Source organism: Hippopotamus amphibius, chromosome 11, assembly GCF_030028045.1.
Source record: "Hippopotamus amphibius kiboko isolate mHipAmp2 chromosome 11, mHipAmp2.hap2, whole genome shotgun sequence".
Lineage (NCBI taxonomy): Eukaryota > Metazoa > Chordata > Mammalia > Artiodactyla > Hippopotamidae > Hippopotamus > Hippopotamus amphibius.
Genome location: NC_080196.1, coordinates 62,247,042 through 62,271,440, shown reverse-complemented (window position 1 = coordinate 62,271,440; position 24,399 = coordinate 62,247,042). Strand labels below are relative to the sequence as shown.

The 24,399-nt window shown below is 36.5% G+C and overlaps 1 protein-coding gene across 9 annotated transcripts in view; it reads left to right on the top strand.

Moving 5' to 3' along the window:
* KIAA1328 (KIAA1328 ortholog) overlaps positions 1-24,399 on the top strand; it is a 403,500-nt gene that overhangs the window by 217,221 nt on the left and 161,880 nt on the right. The gene's annotated exons all lie outside the window — the stretch shown is intronic.

The following is a 24,399-nucleotide window of genomic DNA, read 5'->3' as shown; positions in this document are numbered from 1 at the left end:
GGTTGGCGCAAACATGTGGCCCCCATGATGCATATTTCCAAAAGCACCCTGGCCAGAACGGTCAGTCTCACTGCCTTGAACCCTGGAAATTTGAGCCACAGCCCAGCCAGCACCCAAAGACTCAACACTGGTCTGATGACCTACTAATTCATTGACAGCATAGGGCTGTCTTTTGTTTTTGTGCAAGTTGGTGTTGCACAATATCTGTTCAGCCAGATATTGTGCAACAAGGTTCACAATATCTGGTTGAACAGAAGCCTTGAACACAGCAGGTAAAGTGACATTTTTGCCAGATGACTCCTCCTTTTCAGAGAACACTGGTATCAGTGTATGAGCACACGCCATGGCAGTGGGAGGAGAAGGCTGCGTTCCTCTCAAACTGGCAGCTCCCATGGGAAAAGCTTGGGCTCATTATCTTTGTTTTAGATAAATTTTAAATATGAAAAAATATTGCTTATATTTCCATTTCTGGAAGTCTTTATTCATTTGTTTCCAAGTTTCCACTTAGTATCGTTTTATTTATACCTGAGGATATATGTTTGTTTGTTTGTTTATGGCCATACAGATTATCTGGTAATAAATTCTTTTATCTTTCGCTTGTCTGAAAATATCTATTTCACTTTCAATTTTTAAAGGATATTTTTATACAGTTCTGGCTTAGCAGTGTGTTTTTGTTTTCTATTAAAATATTCTACCATTTCTTCTGGTTGGTATAGTTTTTTTTAATGAGATTTTAAAATATGATTCATTCTTAGGCTATCTTCAGTTCTTTTCATTCTTTTTTCTTTATTCTTTTCTGCATCAGTGATTATCACCATTCTGTCTTCCAGGTCACTTATTTGCCCTTCTGCCTCAGTTAATCTGCTCTTGGTTCCTTCTAGTATACTTTTCATTTCAGTTATTGTGTTGCATATCTCTGTTTGTTTGTTCTTTAATTCTTCTAGGTCTTCGGTAAACTTTTCTTGCAACTTTTCGATCTTTGCATCCAGTCTTTTTTCAAAGTCCTGGATCATCTTCACCATCATTATTCTGAATTATTTTCCTGGAAGAGTGCCTATCTCCACTTCATTTAGTTGTTTTTCTGGTGTTTTATCTTGTCCCTTCATCTGGTACAAAGTCTTTTGCCTTTTCATTTTCTCTGTCTTTCTGTGGCTGTGATTTTCAGTTCCACAAGTTGAAAGAGTGCTGATACTGCTTAATTCTGCTGTCTGCCCTCTTGTGGAGGAAGCTGTCTAGGAGGCTCCTGGGTGCTTCCTGATGGGAGGGACTGATGGTGGGTTGGGATGGGTGGGTGGAGCTCAGTAAAACTTTAATCCGATTTGGTGGGTGGAGCTCAGTGACACTTTAATCTGCTAGTCTGCCAATGGGTGGGGCTGTGTTCCTACCCTGGTGGTCATTTGGCCCGAGGCGACCCAGCACTGAAGCATACAGGCTCTTTGGTGGAGCTAATGGTGGACTCTGGGAGGGCTCACGCCAATGAGCACTTCTCAGAACCCCTGCTGCTAGTGTCCCTGTCTCCTCAGTGAGCCACTGCTGCCCCCCACCTCTGCATGCAACCCTCCAACACCAGCAGGTAGGTCTGGTTCCATCTCCTATGGGGTCACTGCTCCTTTCCCCTGGGTCCTGGTGAGCACAATTTTTTGTGTTCCCTCCAAGAGTGGAGTCTCCGTTTCCCCCAGTCCTGTGGAGGTCCTGCAATCAAATCCCGCTGGTTTTCAAAGTCTGATTCTCTGGGGATTCCTCCTCCCATTGCTGGACTGCCAGGTTAGGCAGCCTGACGTGGGGCTCAGAACCCTCAGGACTTCTGCAGTATAACTGTTCTCCAGCTTGTGAGTCACCCACCCAGCATTTATGGGATTTGATTTTAACTCGATTGCGTCCCTCCTACCGTCTCGTTGCAGCTTCTCCTTTGTCTCTGGATGTGGGGTGGTTTTTTTTAGTGAGTTCCAGTGTCTTTCTGTTGATGGTTGTTCAGCAGTTAGTTGTAATTCCAGTACTCTTGCAAGAGGGAGTGAGCGCACATCCTCCTACTCTGCCATCTTGATTCTTCCAAATATGATTCATTCTTATTCTTTCTTTCTCTGTTGTGTTTTTTAACCTTCCTACTCAAGAACTTTCTATCACTAGTTTTTAGCAAGTTGATAATGGTGGCCTTTGGTGTTCTTTGTGTTTTTCTGCTTGAGTTTCATTGAGCTTCTTGGGTCTATGGTTTTATAGCTTTTATTAAATTTAATATTTTAAATCATTATTTCTTCAAATATTTTTTCCAGCGTCATCTCTTCCAGCATTGCAGTTACATGTATCCCTTGTATCATCCCACAAATTACTAAGGTGTTGTTCCCCAATCTTAATTTTTTTTCTCTTTGTGTTTCATTTTGGATGGTGTCCATTTCTGTGTCTTCAAATTCCTCAAGCAACATTTAAGCTCCTCAGACTTTTACTGCATGGGGTTAACATTTTAGATTTGTAATTTTTTGTCTATTGACTATCATTTGATTATTTTAAAATATTTTTTATTATTATGTTCATGTTTTTCTGTAAGTCTTTAGTCATGTTGGGCTATTTATAATAGTTTTTAAAAATCCTTGTATGCTAATTTCATCATTTGTCATTTCTGGGTTTTTTTCCTATTGACTGACTACTCACATTTCATCATATGTCTTATAATTTTTTATTGGCTGTTCATTAGTGTGTATGTTACATTAATGGGTATCTAGATTTTATTGTCTTCCTTTATAGAGTTTCCTAGCAGGCATTTAAGTTATTGGTAGAGCTTGACTTTTTAGAGGCTTATGTTTAGGCTTTACTAGGACTAGTCTGTAGGCTAGTCTTTTCTCTAGCAACCATTTAGTTAGCTCTTTCTGAGTTCTCAATAGGACTGAGTGTCCTAGAATCCACTATGACTCTCTTACTCCGACTGGTCAAAACTTGTACATCTCCCTGTTCTGTGTAGCTTCTGGGAATTGTTGTACTTACAGCTCCCTGGTTGTTCTTTTCCTAGGCTATTGCAGTTTCACTCTACACATGTGCAGTCTTGGCATTCAGCAAAAACTCAAACGAGCATAGGTGCAGATTACTCAACTATTTTTCTGAATAGCTCTCTTTTCTCCGGGACTCCATTCTGTAACTTCCGGCCACTTCAGCCTCTGTGAACTCTGATCTCTGTCTCCATAATTCACCAAGACTTTTGTTTTCTGCTTAGGACTACCCTCCCTGCAGCACAGTCTGGAATGTTTGTCCAATAATAAATACAGGGCCATTGTATGGCTTAGTTCATTTGTTTGCCTTCTTCCAGAGATCATATACATTTACTACCTGTTGTCCAGTGTCTGAAAACAGTTGTTGTATATATTTTCTCTAGTTTGTAGTGGGCAGGTAAGTGCATCCCCTTTTATAATACCCCAAAATGGAAATTTTCATCCTTAAATGTAGTTTTTAGATTTTAGCATACAAATTTAATGGTATTCTTAAGAAAACAAAGAGGCTTTATGGAGGGAGAAAGTGTATTGTGAGCATAACAAATGCACAGTAACAAAAACTTGTAGAAGATACAGTATTGAATGGTTTTTGCTCTTTTAAAGAAGGTAAAAATATAAACTCATGGACAAAAAAAGTACTTAATTGAGAAAATTTAAGGGAATAGAAGCTACACTGTTGTCATATTTATAGTAACTTGTAATTAAAGCCCAAATTGATGTATAATAGGAATCTTGTAAAGAATACTTACTTTGAGGGTCCAGAGTAATAAAAGGGAAGTAGAGATTTAAATAAGAACTACAGAAATATAAATATTTCCTAAAGTCTTAGTTTTCAGGCTAGAAACCAAACATCATGGTTTTGACTCTAGATTCAGTTACTTTGGGCATGTCTTTGAGCTTTATTAACATCTCCTTGTGTAAATTAGATTTAACTCTTAATAAAAATAAACTTTGACTTCACCCACTAAAAGGTGCTCTCATCAGATATATCCCATGTGCCTCCTGTATGATGCAGTGCTTTGTGAAAATCTGTTAATACCCTGTAAGGTCAGAGAAATGAAATGTTAAGTACAAATAGGTTAATAATCCTCTGCATCCCAAAGGTTTATGTGTGCTCTTGTCATAAATAGATTTGGTCTTAAAATAAAAGCAAATTCAGGTAAGCTATGAAGAAAGAAAATTTAATCACCATTGTTGAACAAAAGAGCTGAATGAGGTGCATCTGGTACTGTGCAGGACTAAAAGATACTGGAAAGTAATGGATGTAAAACAAGAATAAAGCGGAGAGCAAAAGAAATGAAAAGAACTCCAAATACATTTTTCTTCTATTAGTTACATATAGACCACACAGAGACTTTTAAGAAGAAGATACATTATGAACAGAAGGCACCTACTTTAATGGGAAAGAATTATTTGTTCCAGTATTCACAAAAAGAGGATCAATGATAAATGTTTAGGTATAAACCAGTCATAGAGGAGGAGACCAGAGCAGGAAAGGAAATTATGTGTAGTCCATTGTATGAGGTAAGGAAATGAACAACATCTGAACACTCACTTCCCACAGCCAGATGGAAAAAAGTCTGTAAGATGGAAACTGACAAGTCTTTCTTTGTCATCACTTTTATCCATTCTTGTGTCCTTTTTCTGTGATTTTTCTGTGTAGATAGAAGGATAAACTAATTTTGGTTTAGAGTGAGATAATAAAATATGCAATTTTTAGCACAAAAATGAGTCCATGAAGCTTAAAATAGTTTTTAAAAACCTATTTGAACTGTACTAAAGTGATTTTTTTTTTTAATGTAGTTTCCCCTGCTTTAAACGTTGCCCTTTTCTCTGTCATCTACTCCCCTCTGTTCCTCTCTGCTTCTCCATGAGGCTTCAGCTTTCTCCCCCTGCCTTTCCCTATGAGTATGCCTTCAGAGATGAGAGATTGTGTGTTTAGAGTCAGGTTTGGGTTTACGAATATTAGGAAGGTCTTATGTTTCTGTTTTCTTAATAGTGCCAAAAATAATTCTCACTGTTTTGTCAGCACTTGATTGCAGATGTGTTTGGCATTGCCTAGCAGCTTTGGGCAGAAAGCTTCCCTGTGAAAGAAACCACACTTGGTCAGAGTGGTTTCTAGAGAGCATTGAAAGGTAACATTGTGACAACCAAGGAAAATGCCTTTCTTGTGAACTGAAGTAGGCCGATTTAGTAGTCTTTCATAGCCAAGTTAACAAACATGTGCAGTTGTTTATATTTCCAAGAAATATATTAAATATCTTACGGACTATTAGCCATACTTTGTGCTGGACACCCGTTGCACCAACCTGAAAAATGTTAACTGGGAGAGGAACTACAACAGTGATTAATATTATATTACTGATCAAGACTTCCAGGTTCAGACATTTCTTGGGAAGAAGCTGATAGCCCGGTCCTTCTAAGAGGTTAATCAAAATCATGTTGACTGTGGTGTGATTTAAATCACTAGGTGGTTAGAACTTAGCTAATAAGCCTGGTAGACCCTGGATGCTATCTCTGCTTACTGAAGTTGTGCCAGTCTTCCTAGGTGAGACTGATTGGAAGAAGCCCTTTACACACAGGTCGCTTGGACACATTGACTGTGTTGAACAGATGATGGCATGCACCAGTATCCCATACAATTTGACTTGATTCGTTCTTGTTGAGACGTGTAGAAACATGAAGACTGTTGCCGATAGGCCAGTCTATGCTCACAGGTACCTGCTCTTTGTATTGGGTTGGCCAAAAAATTCTTCTGATTTTCCCCGTAAGATGGTACAGGAAACCCGAGCAAACTTTTTGGCCAAGCCAGTGTTTGGAATCATTGTCTGGGGTAGCAGCCTGGTTTAAATGCCCGAGTTCCCTCCCTTCTATCCCACATGAAAAGTGCCGTGAGAATTCAGGCCTGTGTTTTTGTTACCCTTACCCCTTCCCTCTTCTCCACAGCAGCATTTTAGGACAGTTTTCTGTGAGCAGGGCTTCTCCTACTTTTTAGACTTAATCTAGATTAAGGAACTAATTTAATTTTTTGTGCTCTTTAGACTGTTTCAAGCTTAAATAATCATCCTGATCATGACCTCAGCCAGAATATGTCCAAAAATTATCAGTGTACAATATGGCATAATGATTTTCAGGCCCGAAAGAAACTGTGTATTGTAAATTGTGCAGTGATTGCTTTTTTGTTGAGTACTCGTGGTCACTCCCTCTCCGCAGTGAAGAAACCAGCGTCTGGCCCCTATTGGAAGTGCTGATCTTTTCTGTTGTCGTTATAGTTAACTTTACCTCTTTCCACCTATTTTCTACAAATTGTATTGTTCTATAGTTATATATTGCCATAAGTATTTAGGGCATTCTGTAATAAATCTCTTGCAAATCAAACTACTTTTCAGCCACTAGGCTCTAAAGGCCCATCTGAACAAGATGAAGTGGAAGTGTGGATCTCCTGTATTAATGACATGTTGTCTGTCATAGCAGAAGGGACCTTGTAAAGAAATCTTGAGGCGAGTAAAAGAAGTAGAAGGGGTTCATTGAGCCTCTGTCATTCACCCCAATTATTCTTCATCAAAAAGCCTGATTTTGTTGTCTTTATACTACATAAAAAATGACAAATGACCTTGTAATTTGTTTGTTTGCTAATTTGTCTCTTTCCAGTAAAATACGGATTTTCATTACAGCAGGCTCATTATGTTTCTGATGGCTCCACAGTACCTAGATCAGTACTTTGTACATGGTATGCATTCAGTAAGTGTTAGCGAATGAAGGAATGTTGTCTTTTTATTATAAAATTCACCCATTTTAAGGGTGAATGATTTTGATAAATTTATAGAGTGTACAACCATCCAGTTTTGTAACATTCAGCCAGCGTTGGCCCATTAAGGACCGTGCCTGCTGACAGACCCCTGATGCCCCATTGCAGTCATTCCTATTACTACCCTCAGCCCTAGGCAACCACTGATCTGCTTTCTGTCTCTATGCATTTGCCTTTTCTGGACATTTCATATAAATATGGTCGTGTAATACAGAGCTATTTGTGTTTGGTTTCTTCCCTTAGCATCATTCTTTGAGGTTCATCCACGTTGGAGCATGTATCAGTAGTTTGTTTCTTTTTTTTTTTGACAGGGATGCATCTTTATTTATTTATTTTTTGGGGGGGGGGGGGTACACCAGCTTCAATCATCTTTTTTTTTTTTTTTTTGAAGAAAACATTCAGTTTATTTGATCTTTAGTAATCTAAGAACAGCTGTTAAGAATAAAATCTGTATGTCCTTTCAAGTTAGCAAAGACTGGAGAAACTATGGTATTTTCAATATTTGGAGGAAAAGAGAATTTCATATATCCACAGGTATATATATGGATCCAAATTCTGCAAGGAAGTTTTCACTATATACCAAAAACTTTAAAGAGTTGTTTGCACCTTCACATAACAACTCTGCTTCTAGCAATTCACCTTAGGAGCTAATTGGACAAAAGTGCATAAATACAGATGCTCATCACAGCATTTTTTATTACACAAAAAAACTGAAACACCTTAAATGTCCAAAACCAAAGATTTTGTTAAATAAATAATAGTACAGTAGTGAATGATAGAAGACAATGCCATTAATGTTTCAGAAGTATATTTACCAAAAGGAAATTTATGAGGTTAAATGAATGATATATTTTTTTTTGGGTGGGTACACCAGGTTCAATCATCTGTTTTTATACACATATCCCCGTATTCCCTCCCATCCTTGACTCCCCCCCCGCCTCGAGTCCCACCCACCCTCCCTGCCCCAGTCCTCTAAGGCATCTTCCATCCTCGAGTTGGACTCCCTTTGTTATACAACAACTTCCCACTGACTATTTTACAGTTGGTAGTATATATATGTCTGTGCTACTCTCTCGCTTTGTCTCAGCTTCCCCTTCACCCCCCGCCCCCTCCCATACCTCGAGTTCTCCAGTCCATTCTCTGTATCTGCATCCTTATTCTTGTCACTGAGTTCATCAGTACCATTTTTAGATTCCGTATATGTGAGTTAGCATACAATATTTGTCCTTCTCTTTCTGACTTACGTCACTCTGTATGACAGATTGTAGTTCTATCCACCTCATTACATATAGCTCCATCTCATCCCTTTTTATAGCTGAGTAATATTCCATTGTATATATATGCCACATCTTCTGTATCCATTCATTTGTTGATGGGCATTTAGGTTGCTTCCATGTCCTGGCTATTGTAAATAGTGCTGCAGTAAACATTATGGTACATATTTCTTTTGGGATTATGGTTTTCTTTGGATATATGCCCAGAAGAGGGATTACTGGATCATATGGTAGTTCTATTTGTAGTTTTTGAAGAAACCTCCAAATTGTTTTCCGTAGTGGCTGTACCAACTTACAGTCCCACCAACAGTGCAGGAGAGTTCCCTTTTCTCCACACCCTCTCCAACATTTGTGGTTTCCAGACTTTGTGATGATGGCCATTCTGATTGGTGTGAGGTAATACCTCATTGTGGCTTTGACTTGCATTTCTCTGATGATGAGTGATGTTGAGCATCTTTTCATGTGTTTGTTGGCCACCTGGATGTCTTCTCTGGAGAAATGTCTATTTAGGTCTTCTGCCCATTTGTGGATTGGGTTATTTGCTTTTTTGGTGTTAAGCTTCATGAGCTGCTTGTATATTTTGGAGAGTAATCCTTTGTCCGTTGCTTCATAGGCAATTATTTTTTCCCATTCTGAGGGTTGCCTTTTAGTCTTGTTTATGGTTTCTTTCGCTGTGCAAAAGCTTTTAAGTTTCATGAGGTCCCATTCATTTATTCTTGATTTTATTTCCCTGATTCTAGGAGGTGGGTCAAAAAGGATGTTGCTTTGATGTATGTCATAGAGTGTTCTGCCTATGTTTTCCTCTAGGAGTTTTATAGTGTCTGGCCTTACATGTAGCTCTTTAATCCATTTGGAGTTTCTTTTTGTGTATGGTGTTAGGAAGTGTTCTAATTTCATTCTTTTATATGTTGCTGTCCAATTTTCCCAGCACCACTTATTGAAGAGGCTGTCTTTTTTCCATTGTATACGCATGCCTCCTTTGTCAAAGATAAGGTGCCCATATGTGTTTGGGCTTACTTCTGAGTTCTCTATTCTATTCCATTGATCGTCCTTTCTATTTTTGTGCCAGTCCCATACTGTCTTGATCACTATGGCCTTGTAGTATAGTTTGAAGTCAGGAAGCCTGATTCCACCAACTCCATTTTTCCTTCTCAAGATTGCTGTGGCTATTCAGGGTCTTTTGCGTTTCCATACAAATCGTAAGATTTCTTGCTCTAGTTCTGTGAAAAATGCCATTGGTAATTTGATGAGCATTGCATTGAATCTGTAAATTGCTTTGGGTAGTACAGACATTTTCACAATGTTGATTCTTCCAATCCAGGAACATGGTATGTCCCTCCATCTGTTTGTGTCGTCTTTGATTTCTTTCATCAATGTCTTAAAGTTTTCTGCGTACAGATCTTTTGCCTCCTTAGGCAGGTTTATTCCTAGGTATTTTATTCTTTTGGTTTTAATGGTGAATGGGAGAGTTTCCTTAATTTCTCTTTCTGCTCTTCCGTTGTTAGTGTATAGGAATGCAAGAGATTTCTGTGCATTAATTTTGTATCCTGCTACTTTACTAAACTCATCAATTAGTGCTAGCAGTTTTCTGGTAGAGTCTTTAGGGTTTTCTATATATAATATCATGTCATCTGCAAAGAGTGACAATTTTACTTCTTCTTTTCCAATTTGGATTCCTTTTATTTCCTTTTCTTCTCTGATTGCTGTGGCTAAAACTTCCAAAACTATGTTGAATAATAGTGGTGAGAGTGGACACCCTTGTCTTGTTCCTGTTCTTAGAGGGAATTCTTCCAGTTTTTCCCCATTGAGAGCGATGTTGGCTTTTGGTTTTTCATATATGGCTTTTATTATGTTGAGGTAATTTGCTTCTATGCCCATTTTCTGGAGAGCTTTTATCATAAATGGATGTTGAACTTTGTCAAAAGCTTTTTCTGCATCTATTGAGATGATCATATGGTTTTTATCCTTCAATTTGTTGATATGATGTATCACGTTGATTGATTTGCATATATTGAAGAATCCTTGCATCCCAGGGATAAACCCCACTTGATCATGGTGTATGATTTTTTTAATGTGCTGTTGCAGTCTGTTAGCTAGTATTTTGTTGAGGATTTTTGCATCTATATTCATCAGTGATATTGGTCTGTAGTTTTCTTTTTTTGTGACATCTTTGCCTGGTTTTGGTATCAGGGTGATGGTGGCCTCGTAGAATGAGTTTGGGAGTGCTCCGCCTTCTGCAATATTTTGGAAGAGTTTGAGAAGAATAGGTGTTAACTCTTCTCCAAATGTTTGATAAAATTCGCCCGTGAACCCATCTGGTCCTGGGCTTTTGTGTGTTGGGAGATTTTTAATCACTGCCTCAATTTCTGTACTTGTGATTGGTCTGTTCATGGTTTCTATTTCTTCCTGGTTCAGTCTTGGAAGATTGTATTTTTCTAAGAATGTATCCATTTCTTCCAGGTTATCCAATTGATTGGCATATAGTTGCTTGTAGTAGTCTCTCATGATGTTTTGTATTTCTGAGGTGTCCATTGTTACTTCTCCTTTTTCATTTCTAATTCTGTTGATTTGCATCTTCTCCCTTTTTTTCTTAATGAGTCTGGCTAATGGTTTATCAATTTTGTTAATCTTCTCAAAGAACCAACTTTTAGTTTTATTTATTTTTCTTATGGTTTCTTTCCTTTCTTTTTCATTTATTTCTGCTCTGATCTTTATGATTTCTTTCCTTCTGCTCCCTGTGGGGTTTCTTTGTTCTTCTTTCTCTAGTTGTTTTAGGTGTAAGGTTAGGTTGTTTATTCGATCATTTTCTTGTTTCTTAAGGTAGGAGTGTATTGCTATAAACTTCCCTCTTAGAACTGCTTTTGCTGCATCCCATAGGTTTTGGGTTGTTGTGTTTTCGTTGTCATTTGTTTCTAGATATTTTTTGATTTCCTCTTTGATTTCTTTAGTGATTCCTTGGTTGTTTAAGAGTGAATTGTTTAGCCTCCATGTGTTTGTAATTTTTGCAGTTTTTTTCCTGTAATTGATATGTAGTCTCATGGCATTGTGGTCTGAGAAGATGCTTGATATGATTTCAGTTTTCTTGAATTTGCTGAGGTTTGATTTGTGACCCAAGATGTGATCTATCCTGGAAAATGTTCCGTGTGCACTTGAGAAGAAAGTGTATTCTGTCATTTTTGGATGGAATGTCCTATAAATATCAATGAAGTCGAGATGGTCTAATGTGTCATTTAAAGCTTGTGTGTCTTTATTTATTTTCTGTTTGGATGATCTGTCCATTGATGTAAGTGGGGTGTTCAAGTCTCCCACTATTATTGTGCTACTGTCGATGTCCCCTTTTATAGCTGTTAGCATTTGCCTTATGTATTGAGGTGCTCCTATATTGGGGGCATAGATATTTACCACTGTGATATGTTCTTCTTGGATGGATCCCTTGATCATTATGTAGTGTCCTTCCTTGTCTCTTGTAATAGTCTTTACTTTAAAGTCTAATTTGTCTGATATGAGTGTTGCTACTCCAGCTTTCTTTTGACTTCCATTTGCATGGAATATCTTTTTCCATCCCTTTCCTTTCAGTCTATATGTATCCCTTGGTCTGAAGTGGGTTTCTTGTAGGCAGCATATAGAAGGGTCTTGTTTTTGTATCCATTCAGCCAGTCTGTGTCTTTTGGTTGGAGCATTTAATCCATTTACATTTAAGGTGATTATTGTCATGTGTGTTCCAATGACCATTTTCTTAATTGTTTTGGGTTTGTATTTGTAGGTGTTTTCCTTTTCTTGTGTTTCCTACTTAGAGAAGTTCCTTTAGCACTTGTTGTAAGGCTGGTTTGGTGGTGCTGAATTCTCTTAACTTTTGCTTGTCTGGAAAGCTTTTGATTTCTCCCTCAAATCTGAATGAGAGTCTTGCTGGGTAGAGTATTCTTGGCTGTAGGTTTCTCTCTTTCAGGACTTTCAGTATATCCTGCCATTCCCTTCTGGCCTGCAGAGTTTCTGTAGAAAGGTCAGCTGTTATCCTTATGGGTTTTCCCTTATATGTTGTTTGTTGCTTTTCTCTTGCTGCTTTTACTATTTTTTCTTTGTGTTTAATTGTCGTTAGTTTGATTAATATGTGCCTTGGTGTATTTCTCCTTGGGTTTATTCTGTATGGGACTCTCTGTGCTTCTTGGACTTGGTGAATTATTTCCTTTCCCATGTTGGGGAAGTTTTCCACTAGAACCTCTTCAAATATTTTCTCAGACCCTTTCTTGTTTTCTTCTTCTTCTGGGATGCCTATAATTCGAATGTTGGTACGTTTAAGGTTATCACTGAGGTCTCTGGGACTGTCTTCTAATCTTTTTATTCTTTTTTCTTTTTCCTGCTCTGTGGCAGTTATTTCCCCCATTCTATCTTCCCACTCACTTATTCGTTCTTCTGCCTCAGTCATTCTGCTGGTTATAGCATCTAGAGTATTTTTAATTTCAGTTATTTTGTTATCCATTGCTGTTTGTTTTTCTGAGTTCTTATGAACTGTTTCTTGTACTTTCTCTATTTTGTTATCGAGATTTTGTATCATTTTTACTATCATGACTCTAAATTCTTTTTCAGGCATTTTTCCTATTTCCTCTTCATTTATTTGGTCTTGTGGGTTTTTTTCCTGCTCCTTTGCCTGCATGGTGTTTCTTTGTTTCCTCATGGTTGTGCAAACTTTTGGGGTTGCTTGTCCTGGCGATAGAGGTGTTTATAGAAGACTGTCCAAGCCTCAGACTAATGTCCAAGTATTGGATTAAGTGAATATTAAGTCTAGGAAACACATACATGTATAAGACACACAATTACTGAATCCGTTAGGACATAAGGCTCTAGAAAGACCTGACAGAACCCCAGTGTGCTATCAGATATTCAAAGAGAAACCCAACAGAAATTGACAACTGAAACAGAACAAATCAGAGACGAAAGCAAAAGGAAACAAACAACAAATAACACCCTACACCTACAAACATCAATCCAGGGAGATTTTGTAAGCTAGGATCAAATATAGAAAAGAGCTGGAGTACCACCAGAGAGAATGGAGATTCTCAGAATGTAATTAGACAACTGTACTAAGAACTAAGATAAAGACAAAAGCCTAATATTAAATACCAAGGCAGTGCGTCATCTGGAGAATAGAGCAAGGAGTCTGAGCAGACCGATAGTGTTGCTTATAAGTATGTTAAGATAAAATAAACTTAAAAAGGCTGGAAGAAAGGGGAACAGAAGAGCGTAATGTCGTTGGAAATATGCAAATAAAAAGAAAGGAATAGAAATGTATAAAAGATAGGGATGAAAGGAAAGTATGAGAGATATTTTGTCCGTACTACCAAAAACTTAGCTAGATATAGAAGTATATAAAAAGGCAAAAAAAAAAAAAATAGAATAAAAAATATCATTAAAAAATTATGTTATAAAACTTGTAGATCCCTTAGGGCTAAGATCGTATTTAATAAATCAAAAAAAAAAAAGAATAAAAAATATCATTAAAAAATTATGTTATAAAACTTGTAGATCCCTTAGGGCTAAGATCATATTTAATAAATCAAAAAAAAAAGAATAAAAAATATCATTAAAAAATTATGTTATAAAACTTGTAGATCCCTTAGGGCTAAGATCGTATTTAATAAATCAAAAAAAAAAAAAAGAGAGAGAGAGAAAGAAAAAAAAAAAAAATCCAGAACTGATCCCAGAATGGACCAATTCAATAGGTATTGATACTACTATTTCTGTTTCCTTAGCGTCTCAGCTGTAAGTGTCCTTCTCCTTGCCTTGGGTTTTTTTTGTGTTATTCTGTGACCAGTAGAGGTTCCTTTATTTTTCGTCTGTAAGCCTCGGTGTGTGGGGGGGGAGAGGGTACAATAGTGGCTCCTTCTCCTGGGAGTGAGTGAGCAGTGGCGCACTGTTGTTTCAGTCAGGCTTGGAGGTGCCTGTTGCAGAGGGTGCTGGTGGCTCAGGCGTAAACAGAAAGTCTTAGAGTTGGGCCTCTCTCGGGGGTTTTTTTCTTTTTGATGCTGTTGTTTTTTTTTTTTTTTTTTTTCTCTCGGCAGCCTCCCTGCTGCTGGCGTTGCAAGGGGTTTTAATCTAGCCCCGCCCGAGTGCCTGAAGGTGCTTGTTATCCCTGAGCACCTTAGGTGGCCCGCAGGGCGTCTCTCCACTGCCTGTTGCAGAGGCGCTGAAAGAGAGAGAGAGAGGCTATGCGCGCGGCTCCTCCCCCCCGCCCGTGAGCCTGCAGCCTCCAGCCGCCATCATGGCCGGGCAGCTCTCAGGGACGGGCACTCCTCTCCGCGGACCTCCTCCCTCCTGTGCTCTCCGTCGGTCACCCTACCGGCAACAATGTTTCTCACCCTGAACCAGCTGTCCGGTTCCCACGCTCCCGCTCCTGGACCCTCCGTTCAGCCGCGGATCAATGTCTCGGTCCGGGAATGCTGAGCTGCGCTGCGGACCCTCCGTATGCTTCTCACTCCCTCCCGTCTGCCACAGCTCCGCCGCTTCACCCTCTTTGAGCCCTCGCAGATGCCTCCCTAGCGGCTATGTCGGGCTCCCCACAGCCCTTTCTGGTGTCCGAGGCCGTCTGCTGGTGTTCAGCTGGTTCTCTGTGGGAATTACTGCGTCCTTCCGTGCATTCCCAATGCATCTGTGGAGAGGGATGCACTCCACGTCCCTCTACTTCACCGCCATCTTTTCTCTCAGTTTGTTTCTTTTTATTGCTGAATAGTATTCCATTTTGTAGATACACCACATTTGGTTTCGCAACTCACCAGCTAATAGAGATTTGGAATGTTTCCAGTTTGGGGCTATTATGAATATTGTTGTTGTGAACATTTGTGTACAAGTGTTTATGTGGACATATGTTTCATTTTCTCTTGGATAGGTACCTAGGAAAGAAATTTCTGGGTAGTATGGTAATTTTATGCTTAATTTTTGAAGAAAATACTAAACTGTTCTCCAAATGGCCATATCACTTTACAGTCTCACCAATAGTATATGTGAATAACAGTTTCTCCAAATCCTCATTTTCCATATTTTTGATTATCACCATTATAGTAGGTGTGAAGTATTTTCTCTTTTTGGTTTTAACAGGCTATTCACTCTAATTTTTCTAATGATTAATGACGATGAGCATCTTTTCATGTGGTTATTATCCATTTGCATATCTTCATTGGTTAAAGGTCTGTATCTTTTGCCTATTTATTTACCCATTTTTAAATTGAGTTATCTTTCTTATTATTATTGGGGGGGGCAGGAATCCATGTATAAGTGGAGCTGCACAGTTCAAACCCTGTGTTGTTCAAGGGTACAATGGATGTTTGTATATGGATCTTGTATTTTGTGACCTTGCTGAACCAACTATTCTAGTAGTTTTTCTGTTTTGTTTGTAGATTCCTTAGGATTTTCCACATAAAGGATCATGACGTCTACAAATAAAAACAGTTTTCCTTTCTTTCCATAATGTGTCTTTCTTTTTTTAAAATTCTTTGGCCTTATTGCACTGACTAGAATTTTTAGTACAGTGTTGACTAGAAATGACGACAGTGGGCATGCTTACTTTGTTTCTGATCTAAGAGGGAAAATATTCAGTCTTTTGCCATTAAGTACTCTTAAATAAAAGCTATAGCTATAGATTTTTTTTATAGACATTATTTATTAAGAAAGTTCTCTTCCTAGTTTGTTGAATCTTTAATGTGAATGGTTGTTGAATTTTGTCAAATGTTTTTTCTGCTTCTATTGAGATGATTATGTGGTTTTGGTTTTGGTTTTTCATTTTACTAATACACAATATTACCTGAATTGATTTTTTTGTTGTTAAGCCAACCTTACATTCCTGGAATAAGTCTCACTTGATCATTGTGTATAAGTACTTTTAACTTATGTGAGATTGATTTACTAATATTTTGTTGATAATATTTAGGTCTGTATTCTTAGAGAGATTGAACCTTGTTTCTCCTAAAATATCTTTGGCTAGGTATTATGGTAATACTAGTTTCACAGAATGTGTTGGGAAGTGTTTCCTCCTCTATTTCCTGAAAGTTTGTGAATGATTGTTATTATTTCTTTATATATTTGATAGAATCAGTCAGTGAAACCATGACCTTTCCTTTGTGGAAAGATTTTTTTATTACTAATTCAGTTTCTTTATTAGTTATGAGTCCTATTAGCTTTCTATTTATATGTCACAAATTATAATAAACTTAGCACTTGAAAATAACATGCACTGATTATCTCACTGTTCGTAGGTCACAAGTCTGGTTGATCTTGAGGGTGTTCTCTGCTCAGTGTCCCACAAGGCTGAAATGAAGGTGTCCCCTGGGTTGGGCTCTCCTGTGGACACTATGAAGAAGAATCCCCTTCCTAACTCATTCACGTTTTGGCGTAATTCAGGTCCTTGCAAAGTAGGACTAAGGTCCCCTTTTCCTTGCTTACTGTCATCTGAGGACCACTCTCAACTTTGACAGGCTGCCCACATTTCTAATCACCTGGCCTTCTTCATCTTCAAGCCAACAACTTCCAAGAAGGATAAACATAAAGGATCCACATTTACACAAGTTATGGTCAAGCTGTTTAAAGCCAAGCAAAAAGAAAATCTTCAAAGGAACAAGAAAAATGACATTACATATAGCGAACTAGAATGCATTACGCATACATACACACACACAGAAATTGAGGAAGACACAAATAAATGGAAAGATATTGCAAAAAAAAAAAACACCTAACAGCTCATCAAAAACAGTTGAACAAAAAAGCAGTGGGATGGCACAAGTCCTAAAAGAAGTAAACTGTCAACCAAAAATTTTATATCCATCTAAACTATCCTTCAGAATGAAGGCAGAGTGAAGATATTCCCATGTTTAAAAACAAAGTAAAGCAAAACAAAAAGACATAGAGAATAGTTGCTGGTAGACCTGCCCTATAAGAAATGTTAAATGAAATCCTTTAGGCTAAACAGAAATTTACACCAGTTACTTGAATGTACAGACATAAAGGACACCAGAAAAGATAATCTTGTAGGTAAATGTAAAAAAATTTGTGTATGTGTGCATTCTTACCTACTATATAATACAATTACATAAAAATCACAAGTTATAAAAGAGTATTGTTAGGCTTTTAACATGAAAATATTATATATATGACAACGATAACATAGCAGAGTAGGGAGGAAATGTTATATTGGAGCCAAGCTTCTATTTTACTGGAATATTGTTAGAATTCATCTTAAGGAGATTACGGTAAATTAAAATGCATACTGTAATTGCAAGAGCAATGATTTAAAAAATAGCCAAGGAATTAAAATGTTACATTGGAAGATATTTATTTAACACAAAAGAAGGCAGTGAAGAAGTAGCAGAGGAACAAAACCACATGAGATATACAGAAAAAAAGAAGGAGCAAAATGGAGGATATAAATCCAACCATATCACAATTACATTAAGTGCAAATGGATTAAACTTTCCAAGCAAAAGGCAAAGCTTGTCAAATTAGATAAAACAAGATCCAAAGGTATGCCATCTATAATTAGCCACATTTTAGATTCACACATAAATAGCTTGAAAGTAAAAGGATGGAAAAAGATATACCATGCACATAGTAACATATGAGAACTAAAGTAGCTATATTAATATCATCCTTTAAGTAAAATATGTTACTAGTGATGAAGGACATTTCATATTGATACAATGATCAATTTATAACAAAAAAACAGTGATTATAAATTTATATGAACCTAACAACTGAGTTCTCAAGGCACATGAATCAAAACTTGAAAAAAACTAAAGGAGAAACAAACACTTTAATAATAACAAATGGGAGACTTCAATACTCCATTTTCAGCACAAGGTGGAATAACTAAACAAAAAAATCAGCAAAAACATAAAAGACTGAAACAAGTCAACCTACTTGACCTGACATCTGTAGAACATTCTGTCTAACAACAGTAGAAATCACATGAAACATTCTTTAGAAAAAAAAAAAATTGCTAGATTATAAAACGAATGTTAACAAATTTCAAAGAATTGAAATTATGCAAAATATATTTCCTGTACATAATGAATTTAAATCGGAAACCAACAACAGAAAATAATTTAGGAATTCAAATGTTTAAAGTGAGAGAGTAGCATAGACATATATATACTACCAACTGTAAAATAGATAGCTAGTGGGAAGTTGCTGTATAACAAAAGGAGATCAACTTGATGATGGGTGATGCCTTAGAGGGCCAGGACGGGGAAGGTGGGGGGGAGTCACCGGAGGGAGGGGATATGGGGATATATGTATAAATATAGCTGATTCACTTCGGTGTATCTCAAAAACTGGTACAAGAGTGTAAAGCAATTATATTCCAGTAAAGAGCTTAAAAAGAAATTAATGCACCTCTAAAGAAATCATGGATCCAAGAAGTCAAAAGGTGTTACTACTATGATTATGCTATGTTATATGGCAAAAGAAAGATCATCTGGATAGGTCTAACTAATCATAGGAGCACTTTAAAAGCAAAGGTTTCTTCAGCTGGTAGAAGGAGGAGAAGTCAAAGAGATTTGAAAAAACAAGAAGAGTTCAGTAGTTGTGGCTCGTGGGCTCTAGTTCGCTATATGTAATGAGTCATTACCCTTGTTCCTCTGAAGATTTTCTTTTTGCTTAGCTTTAAACAGCTTGACCATAACTTGTCTAAATGTGGATCCTTTATGTTTATCCTTCTTGGAATTTGTTGAGCTTCTTGAATGTATAGATTAATATTTTTCATCAAAATAAAGATATTTTGACTGTCATTTTTTTTTTCAAATATTTTCTTCCCCCATTTCTCTTTCCTTTCTTTCTGGGACTCCCATTTCATGTATGTAGATATTCCTGGATTCCCACAGGTTTCTGAGACTGTCATTTATTCTTCATCCCTTTTTTTTTTCTACTCTTCATATTAGATAATCTCTATTGGTCTACTTTTACTGTTCTTTCTTCTACTATTTCACATCTGCTGAGGAGCCCCTCTACTAAATTTTTCATTTTACTCATTATACATTTCAATTCCAATATTTCCATTTAGTTCTTTCATCTGTATTTTTTCCCTCTGTCTCATTACTGAGATTCCCCATTTGTTGTAAATATCATGCTTTCCTTTAATTCTTTAAACATATTTTTCCTTATGTCTTTCAACATATTTATAATAGCTCTTCTGAAACTTTTGTAAGTCCAATATTTGGGCCCCTTTACAGACAGTTGATTTTTTTTTCTTAACATATGTAACCCTTTCCTATCCCTTTGCAATTCTTATAATTTTTTTCATTGAAAACTGGACATTTTATGTAGTATATTGTAGCAACTCTGGCTTCTTATTGAAGGTTATTTTTGTTGCTTTTATTGTTTTTTTGTTTTGTGACTTGCCTGTGTTACTTCTATAGAATGTGTCTCCCCTGCAGTGTGTGTCCACTGATGTCTCTGCTCAGCCTTTTCTTGTTTTCTTATTTTCTTTTTAAATCTAGCTTCATAGGGGACAGTGCTAAGTCAGCGTAACTTAATTAGCAAATAATTAATGATTGGTGATAGGTTGTGCTCAAATACCTTCAGTCAGTATGGCTCCCACCCTTTGCCAACAGATCTGTTTGTGAGTTGGGGAATGCTTTTAATTTCTGCCATGCCTTTTCATGTTGCTATTTTCCAAGCTAGCAGTAATGTAAAAAACTTTAAAATTAAGCTACCCATGGCAGGCAAAATGGCACCTTTGTTGATTCCATATGCTTGATTGCATAAGGTGAATCCCTCAAAATAGGAAGCAAGTACTGTATTTCAAGACATCTCAAACAACATGGGTAGTAGTTTGACCTTTAATTTCATAATTCGTGCACTATAACATTTCAAGCATTTTGCTTCGTAACTTTATGTAAAACTCTATTTAGCATTCACTTTTGGGGAATGGAGGAATTCTCAGATGTGTTGTTATTCAGGTACAAAATATCCCTTTTCAACTTATATAAAATATATAGCAATAGTTCCTGAATTTATGAGCTTTGTGAGACAGATAAAGTGATAGTTGAAAGCATTAAGCCAGCCATAACTAGCATGAAAAGGAGCCACTTCTACAGGATTTGGTGATTCACATTGAAGGTCACTGTATATTGATACTGCTTTCTCTTTGTGAAAGGGGTTGTTCTTGGTTATTTCACTGTTTGGCCTTCAATCCAAATGTTCACTGACCTTTCCATTGTTTTATTTCTTTAGGCCATATTCTTAATGACTTTGCAGCACTTGAAGTTGTATCAGCCATAGACTTTTTTGCAGATTGTCTCTGATGATCCTCAATGTGGATTCCTTTATGCTTCTTACTCAGGGAATGGCACAGTCTCTTGTTTCTTTCTAAATGCTTCATTACATCAAGCTTCTCTTCAGTACTTGAAACTTGGCTTTTGCGTGTACTGCTTGATGTTTTTGAACCAGGATGCTCAGACATTTGAGGGATTGTTTTCTTATATTGAAAAGTTCACAATGTAAAAGGATAGCAAAGCACAACCTTGAGTGTTATGTATCTGGGGAACTGAGATAACTGGTGCTTGTTTCAGGTGTGTGCATGTGTGCATTTTGTAAATTCCTATATGACCCGGTTCGGTTGGGTGCAGTTTTCTGTGTTCACATAGTGTGTTTCACAAAAAGAACTGTTCAGAAGCAAACATGAAATTTGCATTATTTTCAGATTATTCCCTAATGTATAAATCATGTTGGAACAAATTCATCTTTTCAAATCAGTATTATAAATAGACTGACTGTATTCTAGATGGTTTGGGTCAGGGCTTCATAAATAAACTATCTGTAGCGAGGAACCAGGTTTGATTATTTTTGTCCATCTCTATGGACTAAAACTTTTAAAACTTTCATCAAAAATTAAATACTATAAAATGAAACGTGACATAAAATTTTTCTTAAAAGTTTCAACAGACATAAATTATGTTTTAGTAAACGTAATCTGAACAGATACAACATAGAAAAAAATGATAAAAAGCTACATTGAAAGTATGCACACAGGTGATTAAGATCACCTTTTTCTTATTTGCAGTTATAACTAAAAAAAAAAAATGTATTTGTAAAATCACAGTTCCCCCAGAATAAGTGCCTGTACACACTTTGAATGTTTTTAATGTGATACGTAAGCTTGCTCCTTCATTCATAACCTATGCAGTCTTGTTTGGAGAGGTGATATGATATAGATGATAACATACATATTTAAACTCTTTTCTGTTTTGTTTTATTAACACTCAGAGAAATATCACAATAATATATTGCTATGAATGGAAGAAAAGATTTTAAATCAATTTCAATAGGCTTAGATTATTCATTCTAAACTTTTTAACTTTTTGTTCAAAATGAAGGAAGTGGTGATATGTTTTCAAAATTTGTCTCTAGTCCTTTATCATTAACCAGTTTCAACAATTCTTTTTTTAAAATTAATTCATTTATTTTTGGCTGCGTTGGGTCTTCGTTGCTGTGTGCAGGCATTCTCTAGTTGCTGTGAGCAGGGGCTACTCTTCGTTGCAGTACGTGGGCTTCTCATTGTGGTGGCTTCTCTTGTAGTGCTCTAGGCACTCGGGCTTCAGTAGTTGTGGCTCTTGGGCTTCCATAGTTGTGGCTTGTGGGTTCTAGAGTGCAAGCTGAGTAGTTCTGGCGCATGGGCTTAGTTGTTCTGCGGCATGTGGGATCTTTCTGGACCAGGGATTGAACCCGTGTGCCCTGCATTGGCAGGTGGATTCTTAACCACTGTGCCACCAGGGAAGTCCCTCAACAATTCTTTAAAATTATAGTTAATTTTAAATTCTTTCAATGAAAGAAATGGATTTTCTATGCATGGATCTTCTTTTGATGGAAAATAAAATTTGAAACATCTAATTTGAGAAGAGTTCAATGATAATTTTTCACAGATGTGCAGTATCAAGATCATCATTAAGTAGGGAATTCCCTGGTGGTCCGGTGGTTAGGACTCCATGCTTTCACTGCTGGAGCCCAGGTTCAATTCCTGGTCAGGGAACTAAGATCCCACATGCCTCATGGTGCAGCAAAAAAAAAAAAAAAGAAAGAAAAGAAAAAGATCATCATAAATAAGTTTTACTGAAATTATGGAATATGACATAACAGTACCTAGTGATGCTGCTCTTCCAAAGTACTGCCATTCATTTTTTGCTCTTCAGTCTGATCTGATCTGCCATTAAAGACCATGTTGGGTTTCTACCTTACAAGGAAGTATTAAAAATCAGTAAAGAAGTACCAACAATATCAGTCAAATAAGGTAGGTTGGTTCTCCAGTTTCTATCTTATAAAAACTGAGACCAAATTAGTTTCTTATGTTTCAGAAACACTTAAGATTTGTTCCAAATTCCCAACAGAACTTTTCCCTCCTATAACCATCATGCCTCAGCATATAATAGTTGTTAGCAGGTGGCTTCTGTATTAGAAATAAATAAACTCACATTTTATGTATTTGTCTTGTAAAATCCACATTTTTAACATGTTGCTAAGCACACTACTTAATTCACCTGATTTTTTACATAGTAAAACATTCTAGATGAAGGAATTAATGTGTTTATTTATAATTTGATGCATAGTTCAAAATGTTTTCCTATTGCTACTGTGCTGTCGAACCTCATTTATGGATAATGTAAGCCTTCATAGTTTTATACTGTTCAAAATTGGTTGTGTTTGTTGGCAGTGAAGCCAAAAATTGCTATTCTTTCTTCATATCATCATGATGTTTAAAATGCATGTGTATTAGAAAAACTGCCATGTTAGCAGAATGTGTGCATTCCTCAGCTTCCAATGACAAACACTTCGCTAGTTTTATTCTATGGATTTGTCTTCAGTATTGCTAGCCAGTTCCTACATAGCCACATCAAGCTATGGGGTCATGAAAAAGGAGTACCTGAACTACTCTTTTTTCTGCAGATTTACCCATTAGTCTTTCACTGATGTTTCAACAATTGTACATGGTCTTTGTGTTCTTAGCAAACCAAATTGCTACCTTATAAGCCTACAAAATACTAATGATTATATGTGACTATTGTACACTGCTTCTGTTGGATCAATATTTATTTCAAAACGCTTTTTGATTTTTAACTTATTTATTTATGTATATGTGTAAATGCCTCAAGCTTTGATCATTTCATTGCTTCTTTAGCCAGAATGTCTCAGTAGGTAACACACTGAGGTTTTAGCACTTTATCATCATTTATGGCCACAAAACTGAACTCAGTATATGAGGGACCACACTTTTAAGTAAAACTACTATGAAATAAAGCTAGTATGAACCCTTGGCCTTTATTTCTTTAGGATCACTTCCATCATCATTTGGCTTATAGTAATAAACTACTTCTGTATTCAGAAAAGAGGTGTCTTGGCAGGGGGAGGAATAAATTAGGAGTAAAGGTTTAACAGATACATTCCACTATATAACAGTATTATATAGATTTATATCTATATAAAATAGATTAACAACAAGGATTTTTTGTATTGCACAGGGAGCTATAGTCATCATCTTGTAATAACTTGTAATGGAAAAGAGTCTGAAAAAGAATATATATGTGACCATACTTTGCTATATACTTGAAACTAACACAATATTGTAAATCAATCATCTATAGTTCAATTTTTTAAAAAAAGAAAAGGGATGTCTTTTCTTGACCAAAAAGTCTAGTGAAGCTTGTTTCACCACATATGAAATAAAACTGTAAATAAATAAGTAAAATAGTGCTTCCCTAATTTAGATAATAATATAAAATCAGAATTTAAAAACAGACTTAAGAATTAAAACAGTATTACTACAGTAACTCAGTTGTTATAGGTAAAAATCATGTAATTAAAAAAACATTTTCTTAGATTTTAATACAATTTTGGGGTAAAAATAACAAACTATTCTTGAAATATCACACATTATACCATGATTTTGGTACAAAACTAGTCTTCAGCTCATGGACTCAGTCATGATTTCAAAATCACCTGGAATAGTCTGTGTCTGATTTAACTACAGGAGCCCACTGATAACCCATGTGTAGATTTTTAAAAATATTGGTATGTCCCATGTAATATTTGGGACATATGTTTGCTAAAAAGTTATTTGTTGTTTATCTGAATTTCAAAATTAACTGCGAGTCCTGTGATTTTATTTGCTAAATCTGGAAACCATATTTTGCCTACTATATAGTTGCATAGATTATCTCATATTTTCTTCAGAATTTTAGTTTTTGTTTTATATTTGTCTATAATTCCTTTTAAGTTAATTTTTTAAATTTATTTTTTATTGAAGTATAGGTGATTTACAATGTAGTCCCAGTCTGCTATACAGCAAAGTGGCTCAGTTATATACATA